The following is a 13,522-nucleotide window of genomic DNA, read 5'->3' as shown; positions in this document are numbered from 1 at the left end:
CTCGTTTTGCACCTTTAACTTCTCTCTCAGTATCACTTGGAAATGTTTGAAATGGCGTGAGCTTGTCCTCACATTCCTATCAGCTGTAAATCCGGAGCCCCGACATGAACGTAACCATTGAGCAGAACACCTCTCCACCACCTGTGTAACACTGGGTAGGCCCCCTAACGTCTTGTTTTTTTAAGTCCTCAATTGTAAAAGTGTGAGGGGGTTATGAATTTATATTTGGGGCAGGGCAAGGTCGAGACGATGGTGTCTTTTCTCTTATTCGTCCAAACTGGAATGTCTTCCCTGTCTTCCCCGTGGGTCCAAATCTCACTTGTCCTTCAGGCCCACCGCCAAGAAGCCTTCCCTGATTCCCCCGTCCACACAAATCTCTGCCTCTTAGGATCAGTGCCCTACAACCTAGCTGTCTCTTCTGTTAATCTTGCCTGTCAAGAAAATCTCAGAATGTGGGTCTCTCTTGCCCACCTGGTGCCCCTGGGGCTGGGCCAGCACACCGGCCCGCCACATGTGCGGTGTCTGTTAGACTAGGGCATGGGCTGGAAGGCCCATGTGTGAGGGGCCGTGCAGAGTACCTCCGCCCCTACACTGTACTCCTCCACAAAACTGCCCCTCCTCCTGAAGCCTGCCCCTCAAGTCCCAGGTTCTTTACATGACCTCACTGTGTAGTGATGCCCTTACAGGCCTTCTCACAGTTCCATGGCAGGGTGACTATTGAAATGCGCTGCTCTCAGAGAAACTTCCCTACCAGTTCTCCACCAGATACCAATCTGTTTGGTTTTCTGAGAGAGAATTTCTCAGCGGATAGTGGATATGTACTCTAATCTGTGCTCTGTTCCCTGGGTGGACAGTGCAGCACGTGCACCCAGACCGGGCATCTCTACAGGAGGTATGGTGTACACACAACCTCAGCTGGCTGGCACATGTTCCTGTGGGGCTTGCCCACCACCTACACCTGAGCACTTTCCCAGCTCTAAGTAATGCCAGTGACCTGGGACACCTTCAGTGACCCCCAGTGCTCACTGCTGAGGACAAGTCAAAGGTCATCCCTGGACAAATGTGCAGGAGAGTTCTGAGCTTTATAAATGTAGCCTTCCCCTTTGGGCTACAGGATGCTTCCATTCAGACCCTTTCGTGATTGGCCTCTTAGCTATAGACGAGTACATTTTTATTGGCAAATGGTAAACGGAGCAGTTTGAGGTAGAGGGCCACTCTTGAACCGCTCCTGCAAACCCAGGCACCTGTGTGTTGTTACGTAGACGTCTATATCGGTCCCTTCAGACACATCCCGTACTGAGTTGCTGAGTACTAGGGGAGAGGGTGGTGCCATGTTGATGGAAAGACGGGAAGAACGGAGGGGGAGTGATGAAGTGCTAATGAGACTGGAGGGCTGAGGAGATGGTGTCCCAGGAGGCTGGGTTGATGTGAGCCTAGACTTGGTACCCAGAACCCGGTTCTGAGTCTCCTGATCACTCTGCCTCCGTTTGTGGCCTTGTTCTAATCTACATAAAAGTATCAGAAGGCTAGAGTTCGTTGTGGTAGCGTCAGGCCATATAAATGGGGCCAAAGAGGGGATGCCAAGGTGGGCAGGGTTCTTATCCAATTTATATTGGATTATGTTTTTCCAAAACTTGAAAGACATTTGTATTAAAGGGTCAGAAGTGACAGACTGCAAGAAATGTTTTGTCTGTTGTGGAAGGGAGAGATGGAGAGGATCATGAATGCAATTACGTTCGGGTTCTACTGTTTTCCCTGGAAACGGTGAAGAGACTTCCTCCTCTGCTGCAGCCATAGGCTCTAGGGATTGCTTTTGCAGCCAGTGTCCCTTCTCTAGGGACTCATAGAGGTGATGGGCCAAGGCTGTGTTCTGCATGTCAGGTAGATTAAAGGTTTTCTTCAGGCAGAAACTGGGAGAGACATGAGAGAGGGAAATTCTGGCAGGAGAGTGTGCACAGCAGAAGTGACGGACCATTTCTGATTTTCTTTGCAGCAGCAGTGGCTACCGTTTCGCCTCCTATACCTGGTCACTACCATGTCCTCTACCGAGTGTGTGGAGAAACGCAGTTGGGCCGGCATGGGGAGACATACTGCTCCGTTGGTGGCTACTGGGCCTACGGGGCTGTTCCTTTGGCCACGCCAGCAAAGGTGGAAGCAGAGAAGCCAGTCCGCAGACGTGCTCCCAAGACAAAGCGGACTCCGGAATGGGCGGAGAAAGACCTGGGTTGCTCCAGACTCCAAATCCGGCGATTGCAGCATTCAAGCAGCTCAGGAATACAAGGTGCTTTGATTCCCAAGCAGGGTGGCCCAACCTCTGGGCACATCCCCTCTGCAGCAGCCCCAGTAAACGAATGTCCCATCTTTGGTGTTTCAAGGTCGGCAACAGGGAGTCCCCTCCTAAAGAAGGTTCTCTCTCATTGGCACAGTATCAAAGGCTGCCCCAGGTGTGGTTCCTTCCTGTGGGCCTGATCAGGCTAAGGGCAGAGTTGTCTCTTTCCTTCTCTGAGTCGGACCAACTCGTCTTCGGAACACCTCTTCACCCTGTTGACCACGTTTCTCACGGGGGCTGCTGCTGAGCCTTTATCTCATCCTTTCATGGTGGAGAGCGAGAGCATTCTAATGATTTTTACGTCTCGGGGAGAGGGGAGTGTAGTGATTAGGTTGTCCTTTTGTATTATGTCCTTTTGTCATGAATTTGTTTTCAATTTCATGTTCAGATGGGCCCACCATTCCCACTTGGTGAGGTCAGTCAGCACCCTCGTTTTGCACCTTTAACTTCTCTCTCAGTATCACTTGGAAATGTTTGAAATGGCGTGAGCTTGTCCTCACATTCCTATCAGCTGTAAATCCGGAGCCCCGACATGAACGTAACCATTGAGCAGAACACCTCTCCACCACCTGTGTAACACTGGGTAGGCCCCCTAACGTCTTGTTTTTTTAAGTCCTCAATTGTAAAAGTGTGAGGGGGTTATGAATTTATATTTGGGACAGGGCAAGGTCGAGACGATGGTGTCTTTTCTCTTATTCGTCCAAACTGGAATGTCTTCCCTGTCTTCCCCGTGGGTCCAAATCTCACTTGTCCTTCAGGCCCACCGCCAAGAAGCCTTCCCTGATTCCCCCGTCCACACAAATCTCTGCCTCTTAGGATCAGTGCCCTACAACCTAGCTGTCTCTTCTGTTAATCTTGCCTGTCAAGAAAATCTCAGAATGTGGGTCTCTCTTGCCCACCTGGTGCCCCTGGGGCTGGGCCAGCACACCGGCCCGCCACACGTGCGGTGTCTGTTAGACTAGGGCATGGGCTGGAAGGCCCATGTGTGAGGGGCCGTGCAGAGTACCTCCGCCCCTACACTGTACTCCTCCACAAAACTGCCCCTCCTCCTGAAGCCTGCCCCTCAAGTCCCAGGTTCTTTACATGACCTCACTGTGTAGTGATGCCCTTACAGGCCTTCTCACAGTTCCATGGCAGGGTGACTATTGAAATGCGCTGCTGTCAGAGAAACTTCCCTACCAGTTCTCCACCAGATACCAATCTGTTTGGTTTTCTGAGAGAGAATTTCTCAGCGGATAGTGGATATGTACTCTAATCTGTGCTCTGTTCCCTGGGTGGACAGTGCAGCACGTGCACCCAGACCGGGCATCTCTACAGGAGGTATGGTGTACACACAACCTCAGCTGGCTGGCACATGTTCCTGTGGGGCTTGCCCACCACCTACACCTGAGCACTTTCCCAGCTCTAAGTAATGCCAGTGACCTGGGACACCTTCAGTGACCCCCAGTGCTCACTGCTGAGGACAAGTCAAAGGTCATCCCTGGACAAATGTGCAGGAGAGTTCTGAGCTTTATAAATGTAGCCTTCCCCTTTGGGCTACAGGATGCTTCCATTCAGACCCTTTCGTGATTGGCCTCTTAGCTAAAGACGAGTACATTTTTATTGGCAAATGGTAAACGGAGCAGTTTGAGGTAGAGGGCCACTCTTGAACCGCTCCTGCAAACCCAGGCACCTGTGTGTTGTTACGTAGACGTCTATATCGGTCCCTTCAGACACATCCCGTACTGAGTTGCTGAGTACTAGGGGAGAGGGTGGTGCCATGTTGATGGAAAGACGGGAAGAACGGAGGGGGAGTGATGAAGTGCTAATGAGACTGGAGGGCTGAGGAGATGGTGTCCCAGGAGGCTGGGTTGATGTGAGCCTAGACTTGGTACCCAGAACCCGGTTCTGAGTCTCCTGATCACTCTGCCTCCGTTTGTGGCCTTGTTCTAATCTACATAAAAGTATCAGAAGGCTAGAGTTCGTTGTGGTAGCGTCAGGCCGTATAAATGGGGCCAAAGAGGGGATGCCAAGGTGGGCAGGGTTCTTATCCAATTTATATTGGATTATGTTTTTCCAAAACTTGAAAGACATTTCTATTAAAGGGTCAGAAGTGACAGACTGCAAGAAATGTTTTGTCTGTTGTGGAAGGGAGAGATGGAGAGGATGATGAATGCAATTACGTTCGGGTTCTACTGTTTTCCCTGGAAACGGTGAAGAGACTTCCTCCTCTGCTGCAGCCATAGGCTCTAGGGATTGCTTTTGCAGCCAGTGTCCCTTCTCTAGGGACTCATAGAGGTGATGGGCCAAGGCTGTGTTCTGCATGTCAGGTAGATTAAAGGTTTTCTTCAGGCAGAAACTGGGAGAGACATGAGAGAGGGAAATTCTGGCAGGAGAGTGTGCACAGCAGAAGTGACGGACCATTTCTGATTTTCTTTGCAGCAGCAGTGGCTACCGTTTCGCCTCCTATACCTGGTCACTACCATGTCCTCTACCGAGTGTGTGGAGAAACGCAGTTGGGCCGGCATGGGGAGACATACTGCTCCGTTGGTGGCTACTGGGCCTACGGGGCTGTTCCTTTGGCCACGCCAGCAAAGGTGGAAGCAGAGAAGCCAGTCCGCAGACGTGCTCCCAAGACAAAGCGGACTCCGGAATGGGCGGAGAAAGACCTGGGTTGCTCCAGACTCCAAATCCGGCGATTGCAGCATTCAAGCAGCTCAGGAATACAAGGTGCTTTGATTCCCAAGCAGGGTGGCCCAACCTCTGGGCACATCCCCTCTGCAGCAGCCCCAGTAAACGAATGTCCCATCTTTGGTGTTTCAAGGTCGGCAACAGGGAGTCCCCTCCTAAAGAAGGTTCTCTCTCATTGGCACAGTATCAAAGGCTGCCCCAGGTGTGGTTCCTTCCTGTGGGCCTGATCAGGCTAAGGGCAGAGTTGTCTCTTTCCTTCTCTGAGTCGGACCAACTCGTCTTCGGAACACCTCTTCACCCTGTTGACCACGTTTCTCACGGGGGCTGCTGCTGAGCCTTTATCTCATCCTTTCATGGTGGAGAGCGAGAGCATTCTAATGATTTTTACGTCTCGGGGAGAGGGGAGTGTAGTGATTAGGTTGTCCTTTTGTATTATGTCCTTTTGTCATGAATTTGTTTTCAATTTCATGTTCAGATGGGCCCACCATTCCCACTTGGTGAGGTCAGTCAGCACCCTCGTTTTGCACCTTTAACTTCTCTCTCAGTATCACTTGGAAATGTTTGAAATGGCGTGAGCTTGTCCTCACATTCCTATCAGCTGTAAATCCGGAGCCCCGACATGAACGTAACCATTGAGCAGAACACCTCTCCACCACCTGTGTAACACTGGGTAGGCCCCCTAACGTCTTGTTTTTTTAAGTCCTCAATTGTAAAAGTGTGAGGGGGTTATGAATTTATATTTGGGACAGGGCAAGGTCGAGACGATGGTGTCTTTTCTCTTATTCGTCCAAACTGGAATGTCTTCCCTGTCTTCCCCGTGGGTCCAAATCTCACTTGTCCTTCAGGCCCACCGCCAAGAAGCCTTCCCTGATTCCCCCGTCCACACAAATCTCTGCCTCTTAGGATCAGTGCCCTACAACCTAGCTGTCTCTTCTGTTAATCTTGCCTGTCAAGAAAATCTCAGAATGTGGGTCTCTCTTGCCCACCTGGTGCCCCTGGGGCTGGGCCAGCACACCGGCCCGCCACACGTGCGGTGTCTGTTAGACTAGGGCATGGGCTGGAAGGCCCATGTGTGAGGGGCCGTGCAGAGTACCTCCGCCCCTACACTGTACTCCTCCACAAAACTGCCCCTCCTCCTGAAGCCTGCCCCTCAAGTCCCAGGTTCTTTACATGACCTCACTGTGTAGTGATGCCCTTACAGGCCTTCTCACAGTTCCATGGCAGGGTGACTATTGAAATGCGCTGCTCTCAGAGAAACTTCCCTACCAGTTCTCCACCAGATACCAATCTGTTTGGTTTTCTGAGAGAGAATTTCTCAGCGGATAGTGGATATGTACTCTAATCTGTGCTCTGTTCCCTGGGTGGACAGTGCAGCACGTGCACCCAGACCGGGCATCTCTACAGGAGGTATGGTGTACACACAACCTCAGCTGGCTGGCACATGTTCCTGTGGGGCTTGCCCACCACCTACACCTGAGCACTTTCCCAGCTCTAAGTAATGCCAGTGACCTGGGACACCTTCAGTGACCCCCAGTGCTCACTGCTGAGGACAAGTCAAAGGTCATCCCTGGACAAATGTGCAGGAGAGTTCTGAGCTTTATAAATGTAGCCTTCCCCTTTGGGCTACAGGATGCTTCCATTCAGACCCTTTCGTGATTGGCCTCTTAGCTAAAGACGAGTACATTTTTATTGGCAAATGGTAAACGGAGCAGTTTGAGGTAGAGGGCCACTCTTGAACCGCTCCTGCAAACCCAGGCACCTGTGTGTTGTTACGTAGACGTCTATATCGGTCCCTTCAGACACATCCCGTACTGAGTTGCTGAGTACTAGGGGAGAGGGTGGTGCCATGTTGATGGAAAGACGGGAAGAACGGAGGGGGAGTGATGAAGTGCTAATGAGACTGGAGGGCTGAGGAGATGGTGTCCCAGGAGGCTGGGTTGATGTGAGCCTAGACTTGGTACCCAGAACCCGGTTCTGAGTCTCCTGATCACTCTGCCTCCGTTTGTGGCCTTGTTCTAATCTACATAAAAGTATCAGAAGGCTAGAGTTCGTTGTGGTAGCGTCAGGCCGTATAAATGGGGCCAAAGAGGGGATGCCAAGGTGGGCAGGGTTCTTATCCAATTTATATTGGATTATGTTTTTCCAAAACTTGAAAGACATTTCTATTAAAGGGTCAGAAGTGACAGACTGCAAGAAATGTTTTGTCTGTTGTGGAAGGGAGAGATGGAGAGGATGATGAATGCAATTACGTTCGGGTTCTACTGTTTTCCCTGGAAACGGTGAAGAGACTTCCTCCTCTGCTGCAGCCATAGGCTCTAGGGATTGCTTTTGCAGCCAGTGTCCCTTCTCTAGGGACTCATAGAGGTGATGGGCCAAGGCTGTGTTCTGCATGTCAGGTAGATTAAAGGTTTTCTTCAGGCAGAAACTGGGAGAGACATGAGAGAGGGAAATTCTGGCAGGAGAGTGTGCACAGCAGAAGTGACGGACCATTTCTGATTTTCTTTGCAGCAGCAGTGGCTACCGTTTCGCCTCCTATACCTGGTCACTACCATGTCCTCTACCGAGTGTGTGGAGAAACGCAGTTGGGCCGGCATGGGGAGACATACTGCTCCGTTGGTGGCTACTGGGCCTACGGGGCTGTTCCTTTGGCCACGCCAGCAAAGGTGGAAGCAGAGAAGCCAGTCCGCAGACGTGCTCCCAAGACAAAGCGGACTCCGGAATGGGCGGAGAAAGACCTGGGTTGCTCCAGACTCCAAATCCGGCGATTGCAGCATTCAAGCAGCTCAGGAATACAAGGTGCTTTGATTCCCAAGCAGGGTGGCCCAACCTCTGGGCACATCCCCTCTGCAGCAGCCCCAGTAAACGAATGTCCCATCTTTGGTGTTTCAAGGTCGGCAACAGGGAGTCCCCTCCTAAAGAAGGTTCTCTCTCATTGGCACAGTATCAAAGGCTGCCCCAGGTGTGGTTCCTTCCTGTGGGCCTGATCAGGCTAAGGGCAGAGTTGTCTCTTTCCTTCTCTGAGTCGGACCAACTCGTCTTCGGAACACCTCTTCACCCTGTTGACCACGTTTCTCACGGGGGCTGCTGCTGAGCCTTTATCTCATCCTTTCATGGTGGAGAGCGAGAGCATTCTAATGATTTTTACGTCTCGGGGAGAGGGGAGTGTAGTGATTAGGTTGTCCTTTTGTATTATGTCCTTTTGTCATGAATTTGTTTTCAATTTCATGTTCAGATGGGCCCACCATTCCCACTTGGTGAGGTCAGTCAGCACCCTCGTTTTGCACCTTTAACTTCTCTCTCAGTATCACTTGGAAATGTTTGAAATGGCGTGAGCTTGTCCTCACATTCCTATCAGCTGTAAATCCGGAGCCCCGACATGAACGTAACCATTGAGCAGAACACCTCTCCACCACCTGTGTAACACTGGGTAGGCCCCCTAACGTCTTGTTTTTTTAAGTCCTCAATTGTAAAAGTGTGAGGGGGTTATGAATTTATATTTGGGACAGGGCAAGGTCGAGACGATGGTGTCTTTTCTCTTATTCGTCCAAACTGGAATGTCTTCCCTGTCTTCCCCGTGGGTCCAAATCTCACTTGTCCTTCAGGCCCACCGCCAAGAAGCCTTCCCTGATTCCCCCGTCCACACAAATCTCTGCCTCTTAGGATCAGTGCCCTACAACCTAGCTGTCTCTTCTGTTAATCTTGCCTGTCAAGAAAATCTCAGAATGTGGGTCTCTCTTGCCCACCTGGTGCCCCTGGGGCTGGGCCAGCACACCGGCCCGCCACACGTGCGGTGTCTGTTAGACTAGGGCATGGGCTGGAAGGCCCATGTGTGAGGGGCCGTGCAGAGTACCTCCGCCCCTACACTGTACTCCTCCACAAAACTGCCCCTCCTCCTGAAGCCTGCCCCTCAAGTCCCAGGTTCTTTACATGACCTCACTGTGTAGTGATGCCCTTACAGGCCTTCTCACAGTTCCATGGCAGGGTGACTATTGAAATGCGCTGCTCTCAGAGAAACTTCCCTACCAGTTCTCCACCAGATACCAATCTGTTTGGTTTTCTGAGAGAGAATTTCTCAGCGGATAGTGGATATGTACTCTAATCTGTGCTCTGTTCCCTGGGTGGACAGTGCAGCACGTGCACCCAGACCGGGCATCTCTACAGGAGGTATGGTGTACACACAACCTCAGCTGGCTGGCACATGTTCCTGTGGGGCTTGCCCACCACCTACACCTGAGCACTTTCCCAGCTCTAAGTAATGCCAGTGACCTGGGACACCTTCAGTGACCCCCAGTGCTCACTGCTGAGGACAAGTCAAAGGTCATCCCTGGACAAATGTGCAGGAGAGTTCTGAGCTTTATAAATGTAGCCTTCCCCTTTGGGCTACAGGATGCTTCCATTCAGACCCTTTCGTGATTGGCCTCTTAGCTAAAGACGAGTACATTTTTATTGGCAAATGGTAAACGGAGCAGTTTGAGGTAGAGGGCCACTCTTGAACCGCTCCTGCAAACCCAGGCACCTGTGTGTTGTTACGTAGACGTCTATATCGGTCCCTTCAGACACATCCCGTACTGAGTTGCTGAGTACTAGGGGAGAGGGTGGTGCCATGTTGATGGAAAGACGGGAAGAACGGAGGGGGAGTGATGAAGTGCTAATGAGACTGGAGGGCTGAGGAGATGGTGTCCCAGGAGGCTGGGTTGATGTGAGCCTAGACTTGGTACCCAGAACCCGGTTCTGAGTCTCCTGATCACTCTGCCTCCGTTTGTGGCCTTGTTCTAATCTACATAAAAGTATCAGAAGGCTAGAGTTCGTTGTGGTAGCGTCAGGCCGTATAAATGGGGCCAAAGAGGGGATGCCAAGGTGGGCAGGGTTCTTATCCAATTTATATTGGATTATGTTTTTCCAAAACTTGAAAGACATTTCTATTAAAGGGTCAGAAGTGACAGACTGCAAGAAATGTTTTGTCTGTTGTGGAAGGGAGAGATGGAGAGGATGATGAATGCAATTACGTTCGGGTTCTACTGTTTTCCCTGGAAACGGTGAAGAGACTTCCTCCTCTGCTGCAGCCATAGGCTCTAGGGATTGCTTTTGCAGCCAGTGTCCCTTCTCTAGGGACTCATAGAGGTGATGGGCCAAGGCTGTGTTCTGCATGTCAGGTAGATTAAAGGTTTTCTTCAGGCAGAAACTGGGAGAGACATGAGAGAGGGAAATTCTGGCAGGAGAGTGTGCACAGCAGAAGTGACGGACCATTTCTGATTTTCTTTGCAGCAGCAGTGGCTACCGTTTCGCCTCCTATACCTGGTCACTACCATGTCCTCTACCGAGTGTGTGGAGAAACGCAGTTGGGCCGGCATGGGGAGACATACTGCTCCGTTGGTGGCTACTGGGCCTACGGGGCTGTTCCTTTGGCCACGCCAGCAAAGGTGGAAGCAGAGAAGCCAGTCCGCAGACGTGCTCCCAAGACAAAGCGGACTCCGGAATGGGCGGAGAAAGACCTGGGTTGCTCCAGACTCCAAATCCGGCGATTGCAGCATTCAAGCAGCTCAGGAATACAAGGTGCTTTGATTCCCAAGCAGGGTGGCCCAACCTCTGGGCACATCCCCTCTGCAGCAGCCCCAGTAAACGAATGTCCCATCTTTGGTGTTTCAAGGTCGGCAACAGGGAGTCCCCTCCTAAAGAAGGTTCTCTCTCATTGGCACAGTATCAAAGGCTGCCCCAGGTGTGGTTCCTTCCTGTGGGCCTGATCAGGCTAAGGGCAGAGTTGTCTCTTTCCTTCTCTGAGTCGGACCAACTCGTCTTCGGAACACCTCTTCACCCTGTTGACCATGTTTCTCACGGGGGCTGCTGCTGAGCCTTTATCTCATCCTTTCATGGTGGAGAGCGAGAGCATTCTAATGATTTTTACGTCTCGGGGAGAGGGGAGTGTAGTGATTAGGTTGTCCTTTTGTATTATGTCCTTTTGTCATGAATTTGTTTTCAATTTCATGTTCAGATGGGCCCACCATTCCCACTTGGTGAGGTCAGTCAGCACCCTCGTTTTGCACCTTTAACTTCTCTCTCAGTATCACTTGGAAATGTTTGAAATGGCGTGAGCTTGTCCTCACATTCCTATCAGCTGTAAATCCGGAGCCCCGACATGAACGTAACCATTGAGCAGAACACCTCTCCACCACCTGTGTAACACTGGGTAGGCCCCCTAACGTCTTGTTTTTTTAAGTCCTCAATTGTAAAAGTGTGAGGGGGTTATGAATTTATATTTGGGACAGGGCAAGGTCGAGACGATGGTGTCTTTTCTCTTATTCGTCCAAACTGGAATGTCTTCCCTGTCTTCCCCGTGGGTCCAAATCTCACTTGTCCTTCAGGCCCACCGCCAAGAAGCCTTCCCTGATTCCCCCGTCCACACAAATCTCTGCCTCTTAGGATCAGTGCCCTACAACCTAGCTGTCTCTTCTGTTAATCTTGCCTGTCAAGAAAATCTCAGAATGTGGGTCTCTCTTGCCCACCTGGTGCCCCTGGGGCTGGGCCAGCACACCGGCCCGCCACACGTGCGGTGTCTATTAGACTAGGGCATGGGCTGGAAGGCCCATGTGTGAGGGGCCGTGCAGAGTACCTCCGCCCCTACACTGTACTCCTCCACAAAACTGCCCCTCCTCCTGAAGCCTGCCCCTCAAGTCCCAGGTTCTTTACATGACCTCACTGTGTAGTGATGCCCTTACAGGCCTTCTCACAGTTCCATGGCAGGGTGACTATTGAAATGCGCTGCTCTCAGAGAAACTTCCCTACCAGTTCTCCACCAGATACCAATCTGTTTGGTTTTCTGAGAGAGAATTTCTCAGCGGATAGTGGATATGTACTCTAATCTGTGCTCTGTTCCCTGGGTGGACAGTGCAGCACGTGCACCCAGACCGGGCATCTCTACAGGAGGTATGGTGTACACACAACCTCAGCTGGCTGGCACATGTTCCTGTGGGGCTTGCCCACCACCTACACCTGAGCACTTTCCCAGCTCTAAGTAATGCCAGTGACCTGGGACACCTTCAGTGACCCCCAGTGCTCACTGCTGAGGACAAGTCAAAGGTCATCCCTGGACAAATGTGCAGGAGAGTTCTGAGCTTTATAAATGTAGCCTTCCCCTTTGGGCTACAGGATGCTTCCATTCAGACCCTTTCGTGATTGGCCTCTTAGCTAAAGACGAGTACATTTTTATTGGCAAATGGTAAATGGAGCAGTTTGAGGTAGAGGGCCACTCTTGGACCGCTCCTGCAAACCCAGGCACCTGTGTGTTGTTATGTAGACGTCTATATCGGTCCCTTCAGACACATCCCGTACTGAGTTGCTGAGTACTAGGGGAGAGGGTGGTGCCATGTTGATGGAAAGACGGGAAGAATGGAGGGGGAGTGATGAAGTGCTAATGAGACTGGAGGGCTGAGGAGATGGTGTCCCAGGAGGCTGGGTTGATGTGAGCCTAGACTTGGTACCCAGAGCCCGGTTCTGTGTCTCCTGATCACTCTGCCTCTGTATTTACCCCTGTTGTAATCTACATAAATGTATCTGTGGGCTAGAGTTCAGTGTGGTTGCAACAGGCAGTATAAGTGGGGCCCTAGAGTGGGTGCCAAGGTGGGCGCGGTTCTTTACCAATTTATATTAGATTATTTTTTTCCAAAACTTGAAAGACATTTCCATTAAAGCATCAGAAGTGACAGACTGCCAGAAATGTTTTCTCTGTTGTGGAAGGGAGAGATGGAGAGGATCATGAATGCAATTACTTTTGGGTTCTCCTGTTTTCCCTGGAAACTGTGAAGACACTTCCTCATCTGCTGCAGCCTTACGCTCTAGGGACTGCTTTTGCTGACAGTGTCCCTCCTCTAGGGACTCATAGAGGTGATGGGCCAAGGCTGTGTTTTGCATGTCAAGTAGATTAAAGTTCTTCAGCCAGAAACTGGGAGAGATATGAGAGAGGGAAATTCTGGCAGGAGACTTTGCACAGCAGAAGTGACTGATCAGTTCTGATTTTCTTTTCAGCTGCAGTGGCTCCCATTTGTCCTCCTATAACTGGTCACTACCATGTCCTCTACCGAGGGTGTGGAGGAACGCAGTTGGGCCGGAATGGGGAGACATACTGCTCCGTTGGTGGCTACTGGGCCTACGGGGATGTTTCTTTGGTCCCGCCAGCAATGGTGGAAGCCGAGAAGCCAGTCCCAACATGTGCTCCCAAGAGAAAGCACTCTTCGAAATGTCCAGCAAAGACCTGATTAGCCCCAGATCCAAAATATGGTGATTGTAGCATGGTGCCAGGTGGTGGACCACACAGTGTCTTTCAGGTGGTCCATCCTGAAGAGAGGGCAACGGTTTAACTGCCTAAGGCAGCGAATGCCTCTTCCTGCAATGACCCCGCCTCCCAACTGCCAACTGCCACAGATTAGAACTTGAGTCGTTCTCTGTGGGCGTTTCCCAGCCAGGAACCTCTTTCTACACTAAGTGGCCATAAGCCAGGAGCCTCAGAAAGTGAGGTTTTAATGTGCATTT

The sequence above is a fragment of the Mesoplodon densirostris genome, chromosome 13 (genome assembly GCF_025265405.1).
Source record: "Mesoplodon densirostris isolate mMesDen1 chromosome 13, mMesDen1 primary haplotype, whole genome shotgun sequence".
NCBI classification, from domain to species: Eukaryota; Metazoa; Chordata; class Mammalia; order Artiodactyla; family Ziphiidae; genus Mesoplodon; species Mesoplodon densirostris.
This window is presented reverse-complemented; position numbering follows the sequence as displayed.